Source organism: Athene cunicularia, assembly GCF_003259725.1.
Source record: "Athene cunicularia isolate RWA chromosome 1 unlocalized genomic scaffold, athCun1 chr1_part2, whole genome shotgun sequence".
In the NCBI taxonomy this organism is placed as follows: Eukaryota; Metazoa; Chordata; class Aves; order Strigiformes; family Strigidae; genus Athene; species Athene cunicularia.
The window spans coordinates 58,372,141-58,398,593 of record NW_020799092.1 but is presented as its reverse complement, the minus strand read 5'-3'; the positions used below and the strand labels follow the sequence as shown (position 1 = coordinate 58,398,593).

Sequence of the window (26,453 nt, the reverse complement as noted above, 5' to 3'; positions counted from 1 at the left end):
GAATCCTGATCTCCTGTCACAGTTGTTTGGTACTTCATTTTACTTCAGGATCACTGCTGTCACTATTGTCCAGGCAAATACTGTTCCTCCCACCAAAAATGTAGGTCAGTCATCGTTTCCCTTTCTTTATAACCATTAGCTATAATGATTATTACCTACACATTTGTCTAGAAAAGCTAGGGCACTGAGGGACGGCTGTATGAGCTCCTCCAGCATAAACGTATGTGAAATGAAATAAAAGGTTAATAATTCCTCCAATAACCATTGAAAAGGTTGATGAAATACTGTGTGATGACACTGGAGTTGCATGAGAGGAAATAAGAGGTTGTTTATTTGGAGGGAAAAAACCACCTGCTAGAGGAATTATTAATGTGTACAGTCAGGAACCATTACTGTTATGAAAAGCTATCATCCAGGCAGTCTCTGCAGCCTTCTCTTGACTTCCTGGGTGAGTGTAAGTATTAAATAGTAATTTGCTGTTTTTTCAAGAGGGATTACCACCTGCTTCAATGCACGGATTAAAGCTATTCTGGTTTTGAACTGATACTGTGTTATCAGATAAATCCCCAGTTGTGAAGAGGCTGGAAACACACAATGGATGATGGACAGTCTTATGGGAAGGCAAAGGAGTACTTTGCAGTTAAGGTAGTTGAGGGATGCCTAGAAGAACTGGCTTTTATCCCTGTTTGTGCTACACAGAAGGACTTGCCTGTAAGAGAGTGAAACATTTCCACCTATAGTAACTGGTGGTATGTTACTTGCATTCTGTGCCCAGTTTGATAAACTGGAACCTGATTTCACAGAGGTGCCCCACACTCACAGCTACTAGCTGAAATCAGTGGAAATGGGGATGTAAATTTACATTGTGCCATTAGAGTTCAGATATCCTAAAAATTAGATCTTTGTCTTAATATCTGAAGCCTGAAGTTTTTAGTACTTCAGTTCTCCTGTTATGAAGTGAAAATAATGCCAACTCCCAGTGTCGAATACATTTGAAGATAAGTCTTGGGAAGCAACTGTAGGAAAGGTTTCTGCACACCTCGTGAGCTGGGGGAAGTGGGGTATGGTCACTTCTTTAACACATGGCCAAAGGCTTATGCCCTGCCAGGCAGTGCTATTGAGGAGACAGGCTCTGCAGCTCCTTGGTGAACCTCCACAAGGTAGAAAAGCAGGTAACTCAATTCTTTCTGTAAAGCAGTGTAAAGCATATCATGAAATGAAACAGGCCATAGGAGAAAATAAAGTGTTGAAGAGTTGGAAGGTAGCTGCTGCTATCCTGAAGAGTGAACAGGACTGGGAGGAGGGGTTTGGGGTTTTTTGTGTGGTTTTTTTGTTTGTTTGTTTGTTTTGTGGTTGTTTGGGGTTTTTTTTAGCATGTGGTCAGATATTTAAGCACACTGTCATAGAATACACAAAGAGGTGTGAAATAAAAGGATGAAAGAATGTGATCATCCTTGCTGCTGGAATTTCTAATTCTTCAGTTTATTTTTCAGAAACATCTCATGCTTTATCTTTGCTCAATCTTTGAATTAAACAACTTACATTTTCTGTGTTGATCTGAGTTAACAAGCTAACAGAAGATTCATATTTGTCTCACAGGAGAAAAAGGCAATCTGATAATGCCTTTCAGCTGCGAATCTCAACATTTATTCAAATTTAAATGAAAATTTTACCCCACAGCCAATTGCAGACAAAGGGGTTTTATTAGATTAATGCTGTATCATAATTTAAAAAAGAATAATGGTAATAAGAGACTTTTTTTAAGATGTGGGAGCTACATTCAAATATTTCAGTTTCTGCAGGGTCAGCAAAATCCACAGGCCCAAACTATTTTTGAGTTTAGAGTTTTACTCCTTCAGAAAAGTTTCTCCTATTTAAGACTGACTTTACTTATTGGCACAGGGGATATGCTGAAGGTCTTCAAAACCTGTCTCGCATTTAAGCTTCAAGAATATTCAGTTTTACAAATTATACTGTCTGGTACTTAAACTGAGATTTTTAATTCACAAATAGTATTCTGGACTGCAGCAACTTCAGATCATGTTCCCTCTTTGGGTTTCCACAGTCATAACAAATAATTATATTTCAAATAAAATTATAAACTTGGGGTTTTTTTTAATGATATATTTTAACCTTTCTAAAAGCAAGAAAAAAAAATCCTTATGACTCAACACTGCTGTGAATCTCAATTGCAGTTTGTTTGTACCTTGCAAAAAAAGAGGTAGCTTTGCTAACCACATTACTTTTAAACTAGTGTTTATGTTGACACATTCATACAGCTAATCTAGTTTTACTCCACTAATGTGATTTTTTGAAAAACACTCGATCAAGGAAACAGTCCATGATTTTTTTATATGCATTCTGTTATATGCTTAAAAAATAAGGAATATTCATATACATCTTGCAGTAAACATAACCCTATTATTTTAGATAATTTTTTTTATTCTTGCCTGAAAGGCTCTCAAAGTATGCAACAACCCAAAGGATATAAACCCATCCTCTTCTAGCTAAATCCTGTTGATAGATTACAAGGGGGAGCATGCACAAGTAGAAATTCTGAGTATTGACACATTAATCAGGATTTGTAGAACAGTTCTGATCATTGGCAATTTATGATACTTCAGATTCCTTTCTCATAATTTGTAATCTATATATCTTCTTATAGAATGTGGTAACCCTTTCAACTAAAGTGCAGAGCATGTACAACATATTTTTTTAATATTCTTTATTAAGGTTGTAAAGCCAACATCCGTACAAAAGGATGGGGTTTTTTTAACATTTCTTTTAATTTATTCTGTTTCAATCTTGAACCTAAAACAAATCATGAGAGGAAATAGCAAAATTTAACCTAAAAGCTTCATATACAAAATGCTAAAAGCCTGTTTATTTCTGTTGAGTTAGAATAGCAGCATTAGGGAGGTACTGTTTGCTTCAGGAAGGCTCACTTGGCTCTCCCTAACTCATAATTAAAACCCAAACAGGACAGGTTAATCCACTCAAGATATGTGGGTTACTGTAAATACCTTTTCTAATGGGTGTTTTTTTTTCTAATATGCCTTTGCACATCACTGTGCATTTAAAGCATACATTATTTTTAAAAGTAGGTTCTGTGTCGGTTAAGTTGTCTGTTAGCATAGCCTAGTGGTTACTAAAGAATATTATTCTATTGCTTCCAATCTAGAAACAAAAAAGGAATACTGAGATTTTTTCAAATAACTTGCTTTAAAAGGATTAGTAATGCTTAATGGTCATACTGAAAAAAAAGGAAAATAAATAACATGAAATTAAATTCTTACAAATTGAACAGCCTGAACAGAACAATATTGCAAAGTAGCATTGTTGGGGTTTGACTTCCAAAGTAAAACATTTCAGCATAGTTCTTGTCCAGAACTTTTTCCAAGATTTGGAAGGCAAAATTCATTCTCATAAGTTCTCTTTTGCTTTCTGCTATGACATGTTGCATACAGAAATGTTATCCCTTTAATTTCTTAAACTTTTGTATCTGGAATATATATTCTACAAGCACTTCAGTATGTACATGCCCAGATTTTCTCCCTGTCTCTCATCTGTAAAGCAGTTGTTTGGAAGACTTTTGGAACTTGTACTTTCTGAAATTGTAAGGAATCTGTGAAATGATTTTTCTTTCACAGCTTCTTTTTTGATGCAAATCACCATGAATTTGCTAACCTTTTAAAAAATTTTCTCTTGTGCACTTAGAAGTGACTGAAATGTTCTTAATTGGTTGCTGTATGTGACTGAAGTATCACATTTCTCCTCCTGCTGCTGTAATTTTAGACCTAAAGAAAATCAGTGAGACGAATGCACTAGGTAGCAGTCTTTCAAGATGCAGATTTAGAGGATAAGTAATTTTCCCCTCTTATTTTTATAATACTTGTCACCCACTGATAAAAGTTCATCGGAGAGAAAGGTGAGTATAATTATCTCTGTTTTATAGATGAGTGAAATGAAGTACAGGAATGAGCAAAGTGTACCCAAGGTCACAGGCAATTCAGTGACTGAGCTGAGGATAGCACTGGGGTCTGCTGGCTTCTCAGTGGGTAGGGTTGTAGTGTGTGCAGGATAAACCATGTCATAGCTACTAGTGAGCTCATAAGTCAACCAAGAGGAGCCACAGCAACACTGAAGTTAGCCGCAACAGTGGTGGTGCCATCTCTTATGTGCTGCTTGTCCATGGTCACTCGGCAAAGAAGGGCAGGAGGAGAAGCAGAATTAGTGTTGTAGCTTCAAGATCTATAATATGAAGGCTAATCTGAAGATGAGATGGGCTCTGAGTACTGTCATTTCGGAGAAATGTGCAAGGTGATGACACTGAAATGACTCTACTTCAATCCTGGGTTACTTTTACAGATAAAGTTAAATGTCAGGAGTATAGTCACACTTCTCTTAGCAAGTGCACATAATCTCTGTCACAGATAGGCTTTTGTGTTGCATATACTGAATTTAAAACCAGTTTCAGACCTTTCTATGAGCCAAAACACATAGATATGTCAGAATAATTAAGTAATTTGTTATATCAACACAAAAGATGAAACAGAAACCAAATTTCAGCTAAACTAAAACGTCAGATTGCTTCCTAATACTTTTTATATGATAATATGTATCATAGACATCTTTAATGTTATTTTCCATTAGATAAAACCAATAAATTTCTACATTTCTTTTCAACAGTTACTGAAAATAGTTTTCTCATTAGTGAAGACACATTTATCTCTTCTAAAAAGGATAGGGGGGTACCTGACTGATTCCAGTTCCTCTTTTGCGTTTGTTATCAACACAGTGTAATTGCTTCAACCAAATGTTAAGATACACAGGTATTTATCTAACTATGGCATTTATTCGTCTACGTATGTAAACTCTTCTCTATCTGTTTACATCATTTGCCCTTCCAAGTTTGTGCGTAGCACATCTAGTTAAAACCATAAGGTCAGTATATTAGCACCATCTAGCTTTCTGTTTGTTGCTATTGCACTTTTTCTTCCAGCTTACAAAAGGGTAACCGCACCAACTTCAGCTGATGCTTTCTGTCCTTTGGAGGAAAACTTATTTTTCAGTTTGAAAACATCAAGACTGGGAAGATAATCAAAGTCAAATGGAAGAAACTGTTGAGTTTGTTTGAATTTTGCAAACTTTACATAACATCAGATAGTTGGGAAGCCATTTCTGACCATTAAGTCATATGGCCTCACTGCAGCAGCCTGAAGTTTAGAAATTTAGGATATGTTAGAGTTGTCAAAGTTCTTTCAAAAGCCACTAGGTAGGGAGGAATACCTTGACAGGGTTGTTTATCAGTGCTAAGACATTGGCTATAGAAAAATAAAAAAAAAGGAAAGATACACTGGAGTTTGTAAAGCAAACTTTTCTCTATATATATTGCATTCAGAAGTATAGAATATCTACTAAATTAAAACAAATGTTTAACTGTCAGGCAACAAAGCTTTGGAAAAATTAATTACCAGAGCAACAGGTGGGCTTCAGTCATATCTTTTTTTTTCTGCCTAATTAAATTTCTCAAATCTAAGTTTAGGTCAGAGATAAACTATGCATAGCTGCCTCAGTGATTTTTAAAAAGCTAAGTCTTCTTTTAAATGAAACTCAGGCTACTTTGATAGATAGTAAGATGATTTTGCTGCAGATAACCATGCCATTCAGAGAAATATCTTCACTTCTAATGATATTACTTGTTTTTCTTACTAGCTATAAATATTGATCTTCATAGATAAAATATGTCTGTGTATAAACTCTTGAGGAGATTAATGAAATTAAATATATATTTGATATGAAATAAATGTCACTTTGATTAATTCCTGTGAGGATTTTTTGTTTGCACTGGTGATAGTTTAGGGTTTGTGAAGTCCTCTGACACATATAGCTTGTTCTGTTTGGCATCAGACACACTTGATTTGTATTTTCAACATCTGCAGTTTTGTTCAAAGCATTTCTTACCATGTCATGAGAACAATAGAGTTATAAGAAATATGGGTGGGGCATATCAATGCTTTTTATAATTTCTTTTACAATTAGTCCTAATCAGTCTCAAATATATTTAAGAGGTAAATCTTTCTTCACATACCTGACAGAGACTGTCCACTGACATTTGCAACATCAGGTTTTCCAATGTTTTGAGATGAGCTGTAATCCATATACAAATGGGAGATTATTGAACCACCTTTGTGCCATTGATGAACAGATAATCCTCTGCCACCTTCATGTGTGCATAAAGGGTGCCTGCCATGAACAAAAGCCTCAGTCTTCACCTGAGTCCTGGTTCACTAATCATATAAACAAAAATGCTCCTGTTTCCTGGGGCTGCCTCAGTTGTTACCTTGTGAAATCTTGTTATAACATGTTAAAACACTGTGGGATGAGGATCCCAGGAATCAAGTATGTATTCAAGTCAGCTGTGTCTAAATAAAACAGTCACTCCCTTTAGCCATTAATTTATAGTGTGCTCAGCTTTTCTTGTCTCTCCTACTACTGGTAAATGGTACAAGGTTTGCTGAGTGTAGCTGGCCTCAAAATTAGTGCCCAAGTTGTCCTAAGAACCTCATTCTCATCTACTCATGTAGATGAACTCTTTTTCCAAAGAGTTCCTTACAAGTATATGGGGATGTCAGTAATATGGAAGATGGACAAAAGCAGAGATATCTAAAGGGAATTCTCAAGTAAACTTTATGAAGCAAACATAGTTTGGAGGTTTCTATTTGATCTAACAAAATATTTCAAATGTGATCACTTGAGAAGTCCATGGGACTTGGCAGCAGAGAGAGGGAGAGAGTATACTCGGCCAGCTCTCCACTCTGACCAATAACTGACAATGTGATGCCAGCACCTGCATTGCATAACTGTTAGGGTCACCAAAATGATCACAACACTTTTGAATTAGAGTTGGTTCATGCTCTGACTCAAAGCATGAGCAATGTGGCCTCATATTGCTTGCCATATACAGAGAACCTTTGAGACACTGAACAAAAGATCTCATTGTAGTCTCTGACAGGAAGGCATAAAGAAGTTTCATTTAAGTTTCATTGGCTTTGAAGACAGAAGAGGTATGAACTGCAAAGCTTCATTTCCAATCCATATTCAACCTTCAGCTAGCATGAAAATCCAGAATCTCAAGACTGATGAAGAAAAGTGTCGTAGGTAGCTCTGCAGTGCTGAAGCAATCACTATTAATGCCAGTACTTTGCTCAACACCACTTACAGAAGATGTGTTGTGTAGCTGAAGAAATAGGCTTTGTTTGAATTTCAAACACAGTTGACTGTTGAAGAGAAAAAGGGTTTCAGTAAAAAATGTGAGCAGCAACAGGAGTATACAGCACAGCAAATACCACTGAATATTCAAGAATGTCTGCTCTTTATATCAAGGTATGCCAAAATGTCATCTAACATCCAGCACCACATATGTATATGTGTAGAGCATATTTTCTCTACTCGGTGAATGATCATGCAGAAGGATATGTCAGAAATTAAAATGAAAAGTATCCTGGTTACAAACTTCAGAACACTTCATGAAATGTAGTCATTACTGAGTATCTTGAAGCAGAAAGGACTGGCATTGCTCATCTGTAACATAACTAACTGCTGCATGAAGTAAACATGTTTCTTTTGAAACTGTATGAGCTTTTTATTAAAACTTAGGAAGATGAGATTATCTTTCTTTTCAACAGTAACTCTCAGACAGTTGCTGACTCCGAACATCCAAGGCCCTGAGTATCCGTTTTGGCAAGACAAGACTCAGCACAGCACAGAGTAAACCCAAGTGTTTCAAGAACTTCTGACACTACTAAGAAGCTAACACAAAATTTGAAAAATAAACCAGTGACTTTACAGTTCAGCAGAAATATTGGTCAAATTTTGGCCCATAAGTAATAAACATTTTAAAATGTGGATCCAATAACAATGGTGTATATCTTTTGTTTAGTCAGAGCATCAAAAGTGTCATTCACGTAGCTACAATTATCTTGTATTTCTTGCTAGATTCTGACAAACCTATCCTAATTTTTGCATTCATAAGGCAACATGGACTTGTATCTATTAAGGTAAAGATTTCCTGTACGTTATAAGCAGCTTGATAAAATGTCTTAATTTCTAATTCACTTTTAGTGATGTATGGATGCCTTATTATTATTCCAAGGTGTCTCATAGCAGTATTTTTTGTTATGCTAGTTTAAATAGTACTAAACGCTAGTATTTCATTGTGCTAAATAAATGCTAGCATTTTGCCACGGAGAAAAGTGCTAATGTGTTAACTATCTTCATTTAAATTATTTTAATATTATGCAATTTTACAATTGACTATAATGTTACTTTTTAAAAATGAAAATTGCACTTCATGAAAAATGACACATTAAAATTACATTAATGATTGATTTGGTAATGATGAGGGGTTAATGGAAAATTACTATGGAAGGAAGAAACAAGTGTTTATCCTGCTGCTAGATCCTTGGAGAACAGATTATAGCTATGAGCCTGATTTTCAGTGCTTCATACAGTAATTGCTTCTGTGGAGGCAGAGGAATCTTGAAGACCTTAATGATACGCCACTGCCACTTTAATTGCTAAGAGAAGCCAAGAGAATCCTAATTGCCAAGAGAAGCATTATTAATTAAGGTGTCATTCTTCATTCATTCCATAGTAATTAATCTGAAATATTTGTAAAAGCTGAGATATAAATTTAGATTCAAACTCACTTAGCTTAACCACAACAGACTTTGTATGAAAAAGATCTATGGGTTAAACAAGATTAATAGTCAGAAATCTTAAAATATAATGATTTCTTTAATTTTTTTAATTTTATTTTTACTCAAAGCTTTTAAAAACATGAAGAAGTAAAAGAATTGAGAATAGATTTAAGTATCTATCCTCATGAATATGTAATTTATATTCAAATAAATATATATAAACATATAAATACATAAATTTTTATTTAAATCTACTCTCACATTAAAAATAATTACAAATGTTCATATAGGTTATTCCTTTTTCTTATATCTCACTGAAAAAGCTCCATGTTTTTGAAAATGTTAAGATGGGTTTTCTTCAGCTGTGATGAGCAAAATTATGCAAATTCACTTGTATATGTATTGTCTTTAGAACACAACCTTAACAATACTTGTTCAATATCTCCCTGCCTTCACTAGACTTGAGTATACATAATTGATTAGGTATAGAGAATCCCCCAATCAATACTGCCTGTGTGTCAAATTCTGCTTTGGTTCATCTTTGCTAAAATCCTTATTCAGCCTCACAAAATAATCAGTTTGAGTGAGCTGGTCCTGTTGCCACTGGTCCATTTCCTGCATACTGGTTTGGGGTTTTTTGTACCTTGTTCCCTCCCCGGCATTCTTTAATGCACTTATGTCACAGTCTCACTGTGTTCTAAACTCTTATTCTTTTGGCATGCGTTGTCTCTTACGGTTTAACTCAACGTGCCTTGCATTCAGATGTAAATGACAATTGGTTCTTCTTATCATGTGAGATCTCAGAAACTATGACTGAGCATCTCAGTGACCCACAGAATAGCTAGGTAAACTTTTCTAGTCTATACTGTCAAATTTCTGTCTGCAGTTCTCAACTGTAAATCTCTTCCCACCTAAACTTCCTGGTGTTTGTGTGCATCTGTGAGAAAAAAAAAGAAGTGAAAAAACTTTGGCAGTAATTTTCAGTTTATCACGTTATAGAAGAGGTCACTTTGAGACCATAAAGATGGCAATGAGCTGTGCTGCACATCACTGTGGATTTGGCATCATAGTTTATGTGTCTGAAGCCTAATTCATAGCTACTCAAGTGAAATTTGAAAGCAGCAGCACTGCATGAGAGGGACTGGTTGACTGAATACGTTTTAGCTACTTGTAGCAGTGAGGTGAGATTAAGCCCTAAACCCAGATGGCAGAATGCATGTGATGATTCTACCATGGAGAGAAGAAGACTTAAAGGATGAATGGTGTAAAGAACAGTAACCTGGACTTGTCTAACTGAGGCACCTATAATGTATCTTTAGGCACTGATGGCTACCAAAATTATGCAACCTAAGGCAAAGAGATGGAAATCTGGAAGACTTGAGCTGTGCTTTGGCATGTACCTCCTTGACTACAAAGGAAGCCAAGTGTGAAGTATGCCCAAAACAGATCTGTGAAGTGACTGAGTGGTTGCGGAGGGCCTGATAATTACCTTATAGGAGTTTCTGTGGATTTAGTTGAGTCTCTCTCTGGTCTTGTCCTGAACTGACTTCCTTTCAGTGGCTGGAATATGTGAGATTCATTATCTGACCACCACATCTGATTTCATTTCATGCAAGAGGAGTCTAGTTCACATGCTCTGAATCAGTTCTGCAATGTGAACCAAGTGCTGCAATTGGGGGAGGGCGATGGATTCTCTTCAAAAGTACATTCCTTATTCAGACTAAGATACTAATGTAGATGCATCTTTTTTGTGTTTTGGTACTTCATTCAAGTAAGCAAAATCGGGTAATATTGATGCCCATGTCAAGTGTTCAAGCAAAGGTTCAATTCTGAAAACACAGTAAGTGCACGCCCCTGTGAAACCTTACATTTATGCATGTAAATGTTTGCTTTATTGATTTTTTTTAAAAAGCAATTAATGTATAAAAAGGAATTTTTCTATATTTTCATTAAAAATAAGAAAGCTGGTGGTAACTTAGAAGGCCAAATAATGAACTAATATTTAACTGAAAATAGACCTTAAGTTCATTAAATTGTAGGTGAGGAATTGAGAAAATCTGAATTTTAGTATGATTTGCAACTGGCTTTTTTTCTAAACCATTAAGTAATAATGTTGGTTTAAGTTTAATTTACATATAAGTTTTTCATATACAAGATAAGAAGAATAGATGAGTTGACCATTCAGTGCTATTTGGATTGAAGGTAGTATTAAAAAAAATTAATGTCGTTATGTTGTAGCCAAATATGTGTCTTAAGTCATCACATGGAAGATCATGATCTGAGCAGTTGAATCACTACATGTACATGAAGTGAAATATAGGCAGGTCATTTTTTTTCCTATGCATCATTTCTCTTACTAAAATAAGAGCACAGAATAGGCTGCTTATTTTTACTACAATAAATGATGAACAGTTAAAAAATGGTTATTATATCAGAGGTATTCTAAAATTTGCACTATTAATAAGTTCAGAGCAGCGGGAACTTCCCAGTAGATCTGCACTCTAATGGAGGAGACTCTGGTCTGACTGGAATGTTCAGTTTGACTTCTTTAGTTTAAATTTCTTTATGCTATTGTTACAGAGTTCCCATAGCCACATAGTTCCCATAATCGCCTAAGCAATCTTCATATTTTCTCAGACTGCAGAACCTAACATCATTGAAATAATTGTTTTATATATTGTTTATATTGCTTTATTCTACTGCAAATCAGCATAGCACACATATCATACAGGTGAAAGATGCACGATATGTGTGGTGTGAAATTGTTGTCAGGTGGTCTGACTTGTTTCTTGGTACCTTACACTAATCTGTGACACAGAATTTAAGAGTTATTTCCACCTGACATACATTGATACTGCATATGGTCTGGCATAGCCTGGCATTGTTTCTATAGAGAGAGTGCCAGTACTATTAACTGCAAGGATGGGGGCATGCCACCTGCCTGTTGTATCCTTCTGTCACTTGCACTGTCCATCTGTTACTTGTAGGAAAGGTAAATTCACCTAGTTTTTGTCTTTTGGGATATAAACCCTTAAAAAACAGAAAAAAAAAAACCCTTAAGACAGAAAAATTCATTTAAAATACTAATAGTATGTAACCAATCTAATCCTCTCTATGTGCCCAAATACTGGCTTGGTTAGATACTGTAAGGTCAGTTGTGCTATACCATGTCTGTGGATGGATTTCAATTCATAATACACTATGCTGTATGGGCAGAAATAATTTTATTACAATACTGGATGTAAAGGCAGAGGTAACTTTTTAAAAATTCGATTTAGTGGTTTTTTTTTTTTCTCCACAGTAATATAATTTCAATGATTACATTATTGTGTTTCATTTTTGACAAAGTCGTATATTCGTCACAGCCAGCTCCCTTTAAATAGTCCACATCATGTTAAATGTCAACACAGTTGTGTACCATACTGTACCATTTTGTCAGGGTCCTCGAGTTCATCTCACATCCCCAAATAAGCAACATGATGGCATCACCTTGGTAGGCTGCTGGTTTCTGTAATGTCATCGGTGTAGTGGTGCTTTCATACAGAGTTCTGCATTATTAGCTCGCTCTGTCTTTTTATATAAATAAAAACTGTAAGGGAGTTCGCCCTGCACTACAAATAATCTTTTCGGCATGCTTACTGTCATAAACCTGTTTTAATTTAATCCCATCCTAAATTAACTCTGTTGAGCAGTGTAGTATTGCTTTGTCTTTTCATAATGTGTGAGATTTTTTTTCCCACTTTATGCATAAATGGTAAAAAAGAGCAGGTAAATGAAAAATGCATCTATGTTAAATCCTATGCATGGTTTGTCTTTGGAGCAAGAGACAAAAAAGACCTCTAAGACTATCTTTCATGCTGCTTGTCTGAAGTAAACCAGGGACAAATTGCCAGAAGTGTTCTGGTAGGTGTAGGTTTGAGTTCTGCTGCTAAGTTTCCTTTTGGGTCAGACCAGCTTCCCTTGCTTTACTACATGGATTGCTCCTCTGATAACGTTAGAAGATTGACAACCCAAAACTACCATCTGCTTTTCTTCAGAGTTTATTCCAGACATGAAAACTGTATGTTTCTGGTGAGAGAGTGAGCACAATCCCAAATAGAAAACTAGTAACACTTGCTCAGTAAATCAGTGGCTTAGAAGTTACTGTTTTTATCATGTGTTCCTGCATTTGTGATTTTTGACCACTGATTTAAATTCTGAAATCATTTTAAGTTCAGAGTTTTAAGTGGAATGCACCATGCCATTGGCCAAGTAGAAGAGAGTAAGAGACTTGTCTCAGTCTGTAGAAGTCTGTCCTAGAGAAGACTATCTCAGGATGTACTCCTCTCACAGCTGGACACCTGACAGCCAGTCTCTTTCTAAAACAGTGTCTGTGACTCCAGCCTTTTTCATCTGATTCTAAGTCTTAGCTTTGAAGGGCAAGCCTAAGTGTGAAGAAAGGGTCTGAAGACTTGGACTACAGAAGGATTCCTTTTAGGTTAAGGGTAGTTGGCTGGGAACCAGTACCATGGGCATGAGATGTCATTTTAAGGATCTTTCAGTCAAGTCATTTAGAAACACATTTCAAGTAATGAATTAATTCAAACAAAACTGGAGTTGTTATGCATGCAACACAACTGGGGCTGCTATTAAATATAACAAATATTGCGAGTAACTGAGAACACGTTCTAGTCTAGGATCTCCAAAAACGTTACAGTTGCTTTTCTTTCATTCACTACCTATGGAAAAAAAAATAAAATAAAAAGCATCAGAGGAACCAGTATTTTGTGTAAATGCAGCTTTCCTATTATTTTGTATATTGAGAAGCAATGAATCAATTTTCAAACAGAAAGTAACTCTGATCCTTATATTAGAATTACATGATTAAGATTAACAAAGCAATCATGTAATATAAAATGTTATTGCCATTATAGAATATGAGTGTTCAATTTAATCACAAATACTACATTCATTTTTAATTGAGCTGTATGTATTCTACTTAATGGACAGCTTCGGTTTTTTTCTTGCACACTCAATAAATTTTAATTGAACACCTGATTCCTGCCACCAACACATTAACATCTGGACACTATCTATCTTTCATGCATTTAGATACACTGATTAAAACACGCCAGAAAAGCAGATAATAGGAAAACAAAAAGACAACATTATGGAACACTTTCAGCCATAATTTTTTATTATATATTGAGAAGCATTTAATTATTTAATTTCATTTAATTAGCCCCACTACTTAGGTCAATTGTTTTTTTATTGATATGGCACATTAGCAACTTTGTTAATTGGCACAAAATAGCATGTGACTAGACTAAATGTCTTGTCTTGTCCAAAACAATTTCTTACAGTGTTTTGCTTTCCTGAGACTTTTTATTGATTTCACAGTCTTTTCAATAATACATAAATATTTTGGCAGGGAGTGGCTTGATTTAAAATTTAGCATTTCACTTTTTTATTTCTGAGTTAAAGACAAAAAAAAGATTCTAAAGTGTTTACTTCCTAACATATTTTAGAATCAGAAAGTATCACTCTAGTAGCTCTTAGAAATTTTAGCCTTTTTTTTGGAAAGAGAAGTGCATTTTTAAGCATTCTTTTAAGCATTCTTTATCATTAAGACTTTAATCATAATTTGTCAGCATTTAAAAATTTAGTCTAAAAGAGAAATAGTAGCATTGTGTTACTCCAGCTATTGTACTTTAGAGGGTTTGGTATCTGTTCCGTACTGATCTGTTTTAAACCACTGATTTAACAAGTCTGACAACTCTAACAGAGCATAGATAAACTCAAATTATATAAACATTTTAGTACATAATAAATTAATTTCCAGTTAAATCTTAACAGACCTTCTTAGAACAGAGAAATTACGGAAGTGTAGTTGATCGAAAAAATACATTTTTCTGCATGAGATAATGTCTTTGAATAATTGATTATACCTCTCTTTAATTTTAGATTCTTCTACTCCAAACCATTTTTTATATTTTCTCTTTAAAAACAACATTTTTGACACAATAATTCCTCAATATGTATTTGGTATCTCAGTACCAGGAAAAAAATTACAATTTCACCAACTGGCACTTGTACAGTTTATCAAATACTTTTGAAAATGGTTTCCGTGCTTTTTGAGTTGTTGGATGATCTTTGTAATATATGTGTTCAACTCTGTTGGCACTTCAGTGTATGAAGTGACCCGTCATTATGAAATGAATGTTCTCCCCCTAATTTGAGAATAAATGTATTAATATGTATGACTGTGTGCTCCAATATAGACATGATTTGTAGAATAATAAGACATTCTACTTATTTAAAATATTCATTTTTAAACTATTTCAAATATAAGTTTCACAGTTCTTTCCCTGAAGTTTAATTTAACCACGTTTTGTGGTTACACAGTGGCATTTTCTTTCCTCATCGAGTCAGTCACAAACAGGTGCTGTTTGAACTAGATTTTCATAGACTGAGCTATTGCATTATATATACCCTGACATCCACAGGAGGGCAGCATGGTTAAATTAAGGGAGAAGATAGGAAGATGATTATTATGCTGCTAAATGAGTCTCACTTTTGAATTTTTATATTGTTTTGTGAAAGCTTTTAGAATTGAGAAGGGTGCATATTTTCGTCACCAATACATATAAAGCAGTTGCATGATAATTTTAGAAGTTTCCAAGTGTAGCTTCTTAGTAGCTATAAAAGTGAATTTTTTAATATTTACATATATACAGTCTATTTTAGAAGAAGGATTTACAATATTTAATGTGGGAGTTATTAATGATTAATTTGAAATTTAGAGCTCTGCAAATTCCAATAAAATCTGGTATAGCATTTTGGTAAATCAAATATTTGGAGAGTGGAGATACCTATTCCAGTAGGTTTAAGAGATACTGGAACTACTCTGCTCTCTAACTCTTGACCGAGTTATAGCAGGAAATTATTCTTTTTATATATGCATGTTTAAATATATATAAAGTTCTATAAGAGATTGAAAAATCTCAATCTCAGATTTGAACAATAATCAGGTGATACTAAAAAGATTAATTATACTTTTTGTTCCACTTAAATTGATCACCAAAACACTCAAAGAAGGTGTTTTACTCTTTGTGTAACATACAAATAAATTCTATTTTTAAAAAAGTATTTCTAAAACATGTGAGCAGAAACCACTCAAACCTCCCCTCACATCCAATTCATCAGTGTTACAACTTATATTTTCTCTTTGATTTTATGGATTTTTTTAATTTTATTTTTATGTAACAGCAGTTTTACTGTGGAATATCACTTTAGTATTGATATTTTGGGGAGACAGTTGCTTGTCAGAGCAATCCTGTGCAGCAGAAATGGGCTGACCCCAGTAGATGGCTCTGATGCTCCCTCACAGGTGGTAAATTCTGCATTCCTGAAGTCCTACTTCTACAGCTCCAAATGTGAATCAGCTCCAGTTTAATAACACTCATGCAGGGACAGTGCATTTGAATATTACTATTTTTCTATATATTTGCTATGTTAAGGAACTTTCAACAAAGAGCAAATCCACGATGTTGTTATAAGCTTATATCTTTCTTGTGTATCACTTGTGTGTGTGTGTGTGTGTAACCACCCAAACCAAAACCATTTTCAAGATATTCGTAGCTTATTAACGTTTCTTTAGGATTTTTTTTTTCCTAATTATCTTAATCCATTTTTAAAATCCTGAATTCCATGAAGGGATACTAAAGTAAGTTTCTTAAAGGGTACATATGTCTCAGTGATGCATCTGTTGTTTCCTAGAATAGCTCCTATGGAATTCAGGTTTATATTGTTTGTTTCTGCATGGCATGTCCAAAAGTAAACATCCAATCATGTTAACAATTCTAATGGAATTATTGTACACTGGAAGCTGTCTCTTCCAGTGCCACAAGACAATTGCTAAATAATACTAGCAGGTGGCAGTTTCATAGAGAACTAAAAGAGCTGCTTCTAGGCACAGGTTGTTGACATGTGGAACTGTGCTACTAGGTGTAGATTTTGAAAGTTTAAAAGCGTTGAGGAAGCCATTATGGAAATTCATTGAAACACAAATCCATTAACAAGAAAATACAGAGATACCATTTCTAGATGAAGAAACTCCTAGAGCCCATAATAGCATGAATATAGGAGAAAATTCTGAGGATGTATAACTGCATGCTTCCATCCAGTTCCTGATTCCCTCCACATCCTGTTGGGAGCAAGGTACAGGCCTGAATATGCTTTTGGGTGGCCAATTCTACCTTCTTTCAAAGCGAAAGTTTCTTCTAAAGAGCTGAAGTGACATGGAATCAGAAGTCTTGTTTCTTTGGCATCTCTAAAATTCTACCTGTATTCTGTATGGTGAAGTTTCTTAAAATGGCTATTTAAGAGAACTGATTGACTGGGTCATATGAAAGCTTTCTTCATTGTTCTTACTCCTGTGTTGTCACCAAAGGCAGCCAGGAGTGTAAAAGTACTTTCTTGACTTTGACTTTTGATGAAAGGATCACCTACAGTTGTTCTGCACTGGTAGGTTTTCCAAGGCAGACTGTCAGAACATTAGATTAGCCTTGTTTTCTTGGGCCAAATGTTCATCTAACCCAGTACCATGTCTCCAGCTGTGGCCAGCAGCAGAAGACTGGGAACATTTATAAGAGTAGTCTCAGTACTCTTTCAGACTCCACCCGTCTGCAGAACAAGGACTTTCTGAGCTAGATATGGTTCTTTGCATATACTAACATTCAGTGCAATGGAAGTTCTCTTTCACAAACCTATCCAGGAATGCCTAAAATACACCATGAGTTCATGGAAACTCCTGTTTAACGTTTCCACTCCTGTTTAACATCTTTATTTGTGATCTAGATGAGGGGATCGAGTGCACCCTCAGTCAGTTTGCAGCTGACACCCAGTTGGGTGGGAGTGTTGATCTGCTCGAGGGTAAGGAGGCTCTGCAGAGAGACCTGGACAGGCTGGAGCCATGGGCTGAGGCCAACTGGGGGAGTTTCCATAAGGCCAATTGCCGGGGGCTGCCCTTGGGCCACAACAACCCCCAGCAGCGCTACAGGCTTGGGGAGGAGTGGCTGGAGAGCTGCCAGTCAGAGAGGGACCTGGGGGTGTTGACTGACAGCCGGCTGAACAGGAGCCAGCAGTGTGCCCAGGGGGCCAAGAAGGCCAATGGCATCCTGGCTTGTGTCAGCAATAGCGTGGCCAGCAGGGACAGGGAAGGGATCTGACCCCTGGACTCGGCACTGGTGAGGCTGCACCTCGATTCCTGTGTTCAGTTTTGGGCCCCTCACTACAAAAAGGCCATTGAATGACTCGAGCGTGTCCAGAGAAGGGCAACGGAGCTGGTGCAGGGTCTGGAGCACAGGTCGTACGGGGAGCGGCTGAGGGAACTGGAGGTGTTTAGTCTGGAGAAGAGGAGGCTGAGGGGAGACCTTATCGCCCTCAGGAGGTTGCAGAGAGCTGAGGATGAGCCTCTTTAATCAAGTAACAAGAGATAGGACAAGATGGAATGGCCTTAAGTTGCATCAGGGAAAGTTTAGACTGGATATTAGCAAGTATTTTTCACAGAACGGGTTGTTAGGTGTTGGAATGGGCTGCCCAGGGAGGTGGTGGAGTCCCCACTCTGGAGGTGTTTAAGAGTCGGGTCGACATAGCACTGAGGGATATGGTGTAGTTGGGAACTGTCAGTGTGAGGTTAATGGTTGGACTAGATGATCTTCAAGGTCTTTTCCAACCTAGATGGTTCTGTGATTCTGTGAAACAAACCATAACAGTTACATTGCTGTGTGAGAATGAAAATTAATGTCTGGCACTGTTCTACATTCCTTATAGGTGCTAGAGATGCAGTGGAAACAGTCTGCATCTACTGATAGAGGCAGCATTATGTGTTTTTCTGCTGTTGAATGTTTGATCAAAAGAGAAGTGGTATTCGTTGGTTCCAGTGTTTATGTGAAGTCTGGTAGATTAAAAGGGAGATTTCTAATGTATGAGAGCATGAAGTGCCAAAATTTTAATCCAGAAGAAAATCACATAGTTCCCAATAAAAAGCTTTTTATTTTTGCAATGCTGGGAGAGACTGCTATTTCAAAGATAGTATTGAATTCCAAGAAGGTAACTGCATTTTCTACACTGTTTCTTAACTCTAGCATTTTTCAGTCTAGACTGCTTTGTAGTAGCACAATTAAAAAGAATTTTTTTTCTACCAAGTGTGGCAAGGATTTTTAAATCTTTACAGTCAACACAGTCTCTGTTCTTTATAAGCTAAGTTCAGTCATTGCATCCACAGAAGCTTTACCTCATAGCACTGACTGAAAAGAGCAAACTATTATATATTATTCTGAATTGTGCTTTAGAATGAGTACTTTTTGTCAGACTTGAAAGAACAAACATTTTCCATTTACTTTTCATGATGCCTAGGTACAGAAAGCCTCCTTCATGTCATATATTTTCAGGCAGCTAACTTCAATGCCTGTTTAGAGTCTTGGCCCTGTAGCAGTCTGGTTTAGCCAATGGAGACAGAAGAGCACTTCCAAAGCATAATTTGCCAAGCTCTGAAGATGAAATATGCCCTGCATACTGGATCCATACAAAATACAAAGGAAACATGGTTACTGAAAGTGGAATAGTGGAGTTGCAAAGACAAACATATTTAATTTGCTGTTTCCCTTTGAAACTTTTTTTTTTTTTAATTCATGCCCAATTTGCATGTTTTAACATATAGAGTAAAAAGGCTGAACAGCTTTACAGGCTTCTGAAATGCACTTTCCAGTGTCTGGAATATAAGGACTGGTCTGAGGCTCTCCTGAATGTTTCTTCTGCTGTGCTAGGACCTCAGGTTCTGAACCGTTCTTGCTTTTCTCTGCTTCGGTTTTACTCCCACAGAAGCTAATGTAATAATGCTAACCTCCCTCACTGGACATGTGAGGAGTAATTACTTGAAGTTTATAAAGCACTACTCAATTGTCAAACAATGTTCATATTAAGAAAATAATGATAGGTAAGTTAGGACTTGTTAAAATGATTTGTTTCAAAACTTGAGTGATATTTTAAAGTAGTGGGTTTATTTGATTATTTTAGGGATTTTTTAAAAATCTAGCTGTCAATAATTTTTAAAAAATGTTTTAAAACATCATATTCTGAATAAACATCTTCTGTGTGTATAAATTGAAGGAAAGTACTAGACTAATTCATGATCATAATTTCTGTACTTCATTTGAAATCACATATAGGGGTACCAGCTATAACATTTCCTTATGGCTTGCTGGATCAAATATACCTCTTTATACTAATTCATAAGGACTTTAAAAAAACATACTAGTGATGATGACAACAAATGTTATGAAAATACTTTGACAGTTTTTAGGGTGGAAATGTATGCATCTTGTTCTGCTTATATGTTTTATTATTAAAAAAAAAAAAAAAGCTCTGCTGAGGTCTGTATTCTTTAGAAGATTAAAGTTATATCACTTAAGAAATAGCTTTCTAAACAGTGAAATCTATAACCAGCCATAGATTACCAATGCCAAATATAATTCCTAAAAGACTTCACTGATCTTACTTAGTCTCTGTCACTCTTCCCAAAAGTGGGCTATTTTCAACACTGGGACTCCAGAATTGTATTTGCTTCAGATGGCAGCTTAGTTCATTGATTTGTTTTATACCAGTGTGACACTGAGCAGGGTGTTTTGACTGATTCCATCAGTGGCAGCGTATGACCTAGAAACAGAAGTAGATTTTTCATATTAACAGGTCCTCGGCCATTTAGGCTTTATGGTAACAAATAATATCACTGCCTGGCTGGAAAAAGTGTCATCAGTTTTTCTGACTGCAGTGTCATGTGCTTCTAGTGGAATGGAGAGATGTCTAGGCTGGATGCTTCTGGGTGCTCAGGATGCTTCTGAGTTGATTTAAGGTCTGGCAATGTAAAGAACTGTTTCCACAGCCAAATTGGATGCTCAAGGGAGAACAGTGCAATTGAAACTTTTTCTACTACATGAACATTAGCATTTAAATTCAGATTTTCACTTTTAAAAACAATCTCTTAGTTGTTCTTGCTTACTGTGCTTTGTTTTGTTGCACATCACGGAACAGTTTGTGTTCACAGGCTATTACAATTTTAGAGGAAATTAAACTAAGAGATGAGCTCCAGGTGTTCAACCACTGGTAGCTATTTGGTCCATGGTTCAGGCTAGAGCAGTCCAAAGGAAGCTGCATCAAAAAGCACAGAGTGGCTGTCTGCTCCTCACAACCAGATGTTTTGCAGTTGTGCTGTTTGCATTAAAATTAGATATATATTAGAAACAGAGCACTTTCTACATTTATGTTGCATCTGAAGGATTTCATTCTTTTGTTGCCTGGAATTCGCTCAAGGCTAAAGGATGTTTTTCTGTCTTGACAAACACTCCCAGTTTACATACCAAATAGGTTTCGTGATATGACATAAATTGGATTAATAATTCTCAAGTTGCCATTGCAGTTACTTCACAGATTTCATAAGTAGTGGCATGCATATTCACAAATGTTGAAGCGCTCTGGAGTGCAGTAAGATACCACTGTTAAAGAATCTAGGGATATCTGATCTTCCATCATACCAATAACCATTTATACTGTAAGTGAAATGTGTTTAGTGGGGAAAAAAAACACATTTTCCTATTCCTATTATGAGTATCTTGCTCATTGGAATGAATGGAACCATTTTCTGTGGCTGTGATGTTTGTATTACTTGACATTGTTCAACATTTCTTTATCCTTAGCAGGCATAATTAAAGCAGAAGTTTAAGCTGATTTTTTCATTCCATCTGTTGAAGGCTTATTTAGTTCTCTTTCTCAAGAGCGCGAAGAGTACTAAAATGAATCCGAGAATGTTTACAGCTCGGTTTCTTATGACCCAAGTCATATTGTTGTCTTGAATCAGTTTTCTCTCTCTTCCTCAACTGAAGACAAAAAAATGGCTTAATCTTGAGGGGCTAAATAAAAGAAGGAATGCGATGCAAGGAAGATTCCTTTTATGCAAGTGTGCAGGGATGACTGAAAGTGCCTGTGGGCATTTGGTCCCCATTGGCTCTCACAGCAAATGCAATGATGCCCACAGATAGCCTGTATTGTTGTCAGTTAAATGGGATCATGAGTGTCTGAAAGGTGTTTGAGAATGAACTGAAAATCATTTTCACAAGTGGATGATTACTTCTGCCACATGTTAACCGAACTCTATCAGAGTGGCCCAGATTTTTCAGACTGCATTAATTGCTCTTTCAACCTTGACTGAGGTTTCTCTTTAAGAAGGGCCTTTGCTGGACTAAACTGCTACATGTATTGATTTTTCTTTCTATATTTTTTTCATTGTTTGTGATAAATGAAGCCTTTTACAAGGAGAGAATTTTATCATTCAAGATGTAGATAGATTGCTTCATTCCTTAGAATAAAAAGGCCAGTCTAAAAATGATCTCTGTAGAAGTAGTAAGTCCTTTCACATTTCTCCAGCAGTGAATAGCTCTGGTATTCCACACTCGTTTATGTTTTTCAGCTATTCATTAGTGCAGATTTTTTCATCAAAAAGTAGAACCCTGCGCTCTTGCAGCTTGGATTTAGAGCAAATAAGCTGCTATCTTCATTCCTGTCTATGCTATCACGTAATTGAAACTGAACTATAATGTTTAGCGATATGGTTTTGTATTTTTGTAGCACTAGGAAATGCATTTTGAAAAATATTCAACCTTTATATATTTAAAATAGTGTGATGGTCAGACTTTTTTTTTCATTTTTTTATTATATTTATGGAGGAGAAAATTATACTGAGACAGAGTGGTGTTTAAAACACTTTTATCCGAGTGTTTCTGTGGTTTGTAGTGGAAATGTAATTTCTTGTGGGTTTATTTATTTCCCTGGAAAATAAACCTTAAATTTTAGAGTTTTCTACTATATTGTAAGCATTGTGAGGTATAATCAGGTAAATCTGTGACTTCATACAAATCTGATTTTTGCCTTTTAGTTTGGGAGTGAGTGAAGAGAAAGAAATCAGTGTTAGATAATGTTGAAGAAAAGAAAATTGTAGATCTGTTTTTAAGAGCAAAACTCTCAGCATGGTTTGTACACTTGGTTGCCTTTTCATATTACTCCAAAACTGTGTTAAGAAATCTTTACATTGGGGTAGCACTTAATGACTCAACATTAAGGTCCTATTTTCTATGTGCTGTACAAAAGCAGATGTGTTAGTCTTACGTTACTGGAAATAATGTGAATAATATAAAAGACTGAAGGACTCAGACAAGCATATACATACTAACTATAAATATGCTTTCTAATGTGCATATATACAGATATAGAATTTATGTATATATATACCTTATTAATGTATTTTTTTCTGAATAAAAGTCTGGCATCTCTATCTGTTTCTATGTACATCAGAAGGTGGCAACCATTCCTAACTTCTTGTCAGCCTACTCATTAAACACACTCAAAACATGATCTTAAAGAGAAGTCAAAATAAATCTATTTAATTATAAGCAATTACTATTTCAGTGCTGAGATACTGGGGATAGGGGAACTATTTCAGTATCTTCTCATTGTATGGCTGAACTGTAATAATTCAATAATTATTTTAGATTATCCCAACTCTGGAACCCAAATTAGAGTGAGAAAAATTGTAGCAAATGGTGTGGTTAATTTTTAGAAGTATGAAATTGACTAATTGTGAATATCAGTTGCTTCTTTGTATTATGCAGAGTATTTTACCCAAAGAAAGGTACAGTGTTTGAAGGAACGGCTGTTGTGTGTTTCTTGCTGCTGAGGGTGTTTAAAATAGTCTGAACGATTATCGCTATGCATCTTGTGCACATTTCTTTTGGCTGGAGAGAGTGAGAGGGGCTTATAGATTAATACAGATACACATATGGGTAGAGAAATAGCAGGCTGCAGCTATGGGAGTTGGTAACTGTGAGGGTCTGCTGTGATTTATGACATTTACCTGAGATCCCTGAAAAATTATGCTCTTCCCCACCTTAAAAATAAAACATTCTTCAATTTAGCTCTAGGACTTGTTTCACTTCTGAATCTGTTAGCCTATTAATTCTCTGCTCCAGTTGTGAAACCCAAGTGTAATTTAATTCTGGAAAGTGACTTTTATAGGCTGTTTCTGTTCTAGACATCAACTGCAGTTTCTACAAATTGTAGATATTATTGTCCAAATTTAACAAGATTCTTAGGTCCTTTGTTTCCCATTTTTTTTCAATGGAAAATAGATGGGAAAGAGGAAGTTCAAAGATGATTGTAGGAGTCTTGGATGTTTGGCTCCTTCTGGATATAAATGTTAGACTCTTGAGTGTTAATCTCATCTTTCAGGAGCATTCACGCTTAAGATGAGCACAGGATATATCCCTTGCAAATGGCTGAAACTTTCTACATTAGACGAAACCTGTCACTATTAGAAATGGCACTGGAAGAGGGATTAATAACATAAGATTATAACTGTGTGTTTATAGTGATTTGTAAAACCAAGTAACATAAGGCTTTGCACTTCTGTACTAAACCCCAGCTTTGTGTTATGAATTTTCTTTGTTACCTAATCTTATATAAAACCAGCGGATTTTAAAGTTAGGTAGTTAATATTCCACTCGTTTACTTTCCAAGGAAGCTTTTACTTAACGCCTTATTTGGAAGTGATTTATATGAGAAATAAAAAGTGTATGTTGCTATTTAATTTATTTTTTGTATGCTTTCCTATTGTATAATTTTGAATTTACTGTAACTTGTGATAGTTCTCCCTGCACTGCAGGACCTTATGTGGTATATATGACATGAAAAATAATTTAAAAAGCAACCAACCTTTTATCTGATAGCAAATATTCTTTTAAGATCTCTTATTTTAAAAGCATCTTTCTATACCAGGATCATTTAACAATGAAAAATAATGGATTAATCCTGGTGTTTGTAAGGTTGGGTTACTCATTTTCTGCCATTTCTGTTAGAATGTAAAGACACTTCCACTGATGATACCAGGATTACTTGCTGATGATGATGCTGGGATTACTCTCGAGCAAGAAGAATCTATGGCTCCTTTACAAGTCACTTAAGACATGACAAGGGAATGGAAACATGGTCAGGTTATCTTTATACTGTAGCATTTGAGGACTGTGTATTCTCAGTTGGTCTTCGCAGTCCATGGGGCAGTTGTCCTCCAAAATACATCAGAGAAACCTACACGATATTCTGAGGGATGCAGTGGCAGTCACTGTGAAGAACAGGGCAGGTTTAGGACTGAGAGTGCCCAAAGACCACCTGTGGACCCATTTACTTTTCTCCCCCTGAGTCATTAATCATCCAGGCTGAGTGAGGTTCATCAGTCATGCCCCCTCCACCCTATAGCAGTAGTAAAGAGATTAATGGGGCAATAGCAATGTGGTGTGCTTTGGGGAAAGTAAATGCTCTAATTTAGGGGAACATGCGTGGTTCTTTTGAAACAGATATGAGAAGCAAAATAGTTCATATTTTTTTTGGGGGGTGGGGGTGGGGGTGGAATATGCGTCTATCACTCTGTGAGGTAAATGCTTCCTTAGTTGCAAAACATTAAAAACTTTCAAATAAACCCTAGTAGGTCCTTTTTTTGTACCCTTTCTGATATAACACTTACTCCTCTCCTTTTTTTATTCAAATTATAATAATCACAGAATTAAGAAGTTAAAAGAGTGGGGTAGGATCTGAGCTATTCAAAGAAGGCTACATCAGCTGGTAATCATGTACACAAAGCCAGTTGTCCTCTCTCTCATACAAATAAAAAGCAAGGCAGAGCTTCAACACAGGTGTAGCGGGAGTTGAAGAAGTGCAAGATATTGTTATCATAGTAATGAGGGAGCCACTTCATAATCTGACAAACCACAACAGTTAGTAAGCATTATGCTGAACATTAATGTTAGACAAAAATCTGTCCTTTGTGATACCTAAAGTGGGAAAGAATGTGCTTGAGTGTATGCCCAGGACAGGTGGAAAAAAGGTTTTGCTTGTATCTTGCCTGTTCAACATGAGATCTTGGTTCTTTGTTCTGATTTTGACTGAGTTAAAAACGAGCAGGCAACAAAGCCCCAGAAGTGATCAGAAAATAGAGGGCAACAGACTTAATCCTGTTACCATAAAGGCACCTGTCCATCTACCAATCATCCAACCAACCATCTCTGATCCTAGTTATTATAACTTCTCCAAAGTATATGTGCCAGCATCCTCTGGAGAGTGCCCTGTGAAGCCAGCACTCATTGGTCTGAACAATTTGGATCTTTGTTCTGCAATTGACCCACCTTGATGTACTACATGTGCTTGAGAGAAACTAGCCAGCCAAAAGGGACATCTCATAGGTAATATTTTGCTCTCCTGTCAGGATTTAAGCAGCAGTTCCCTACCACTTGTAGGCTCTTAATTACAACATCCACAACAGTGCAACATAACTAGAGTGACAGAAAAAAGTGTCACTATAATGCCATAAAACCTGCTGCAGCTTCTTGTGTAATGATGGTGCTTCCTCTGCCACCAAACAGTATCAACACCAGTGGTTTTGTCATCTCACTAGTTGATATTCCTGATTACATCATCTGATTCAAAGCCTTGAAACTGCCCAGATGACAAGGAGTTTTTTGTAATCTAAGAGTCTTTATAGTGAAGTGCTTCTGTTTGGGACATTAGATTATTTTACTCTGGAAAAAAAATTTAGTCTTACATGTCTGCTGGCATTTTGTTATTTGAGCATTTCCCAAGCTGATATTGAGACTGACTTCTCACAGACTAGAG

General features: G+C 36.0%; 1 protein-coding gene across 18 annotated transcripts in view; it reads left to right on the top strand.

Moving 5' to 3' along the window:
- The window catches only part of CADPS2 (calcium dependent secretion activator 2), a 252,497-nt gene that overhangs the window by 101,951 nt on the left and 124,093 nt on the right, over positions 1–26,453 (top strand). The gene's annotated exons all lie outside the window — the stretch shown is intronic.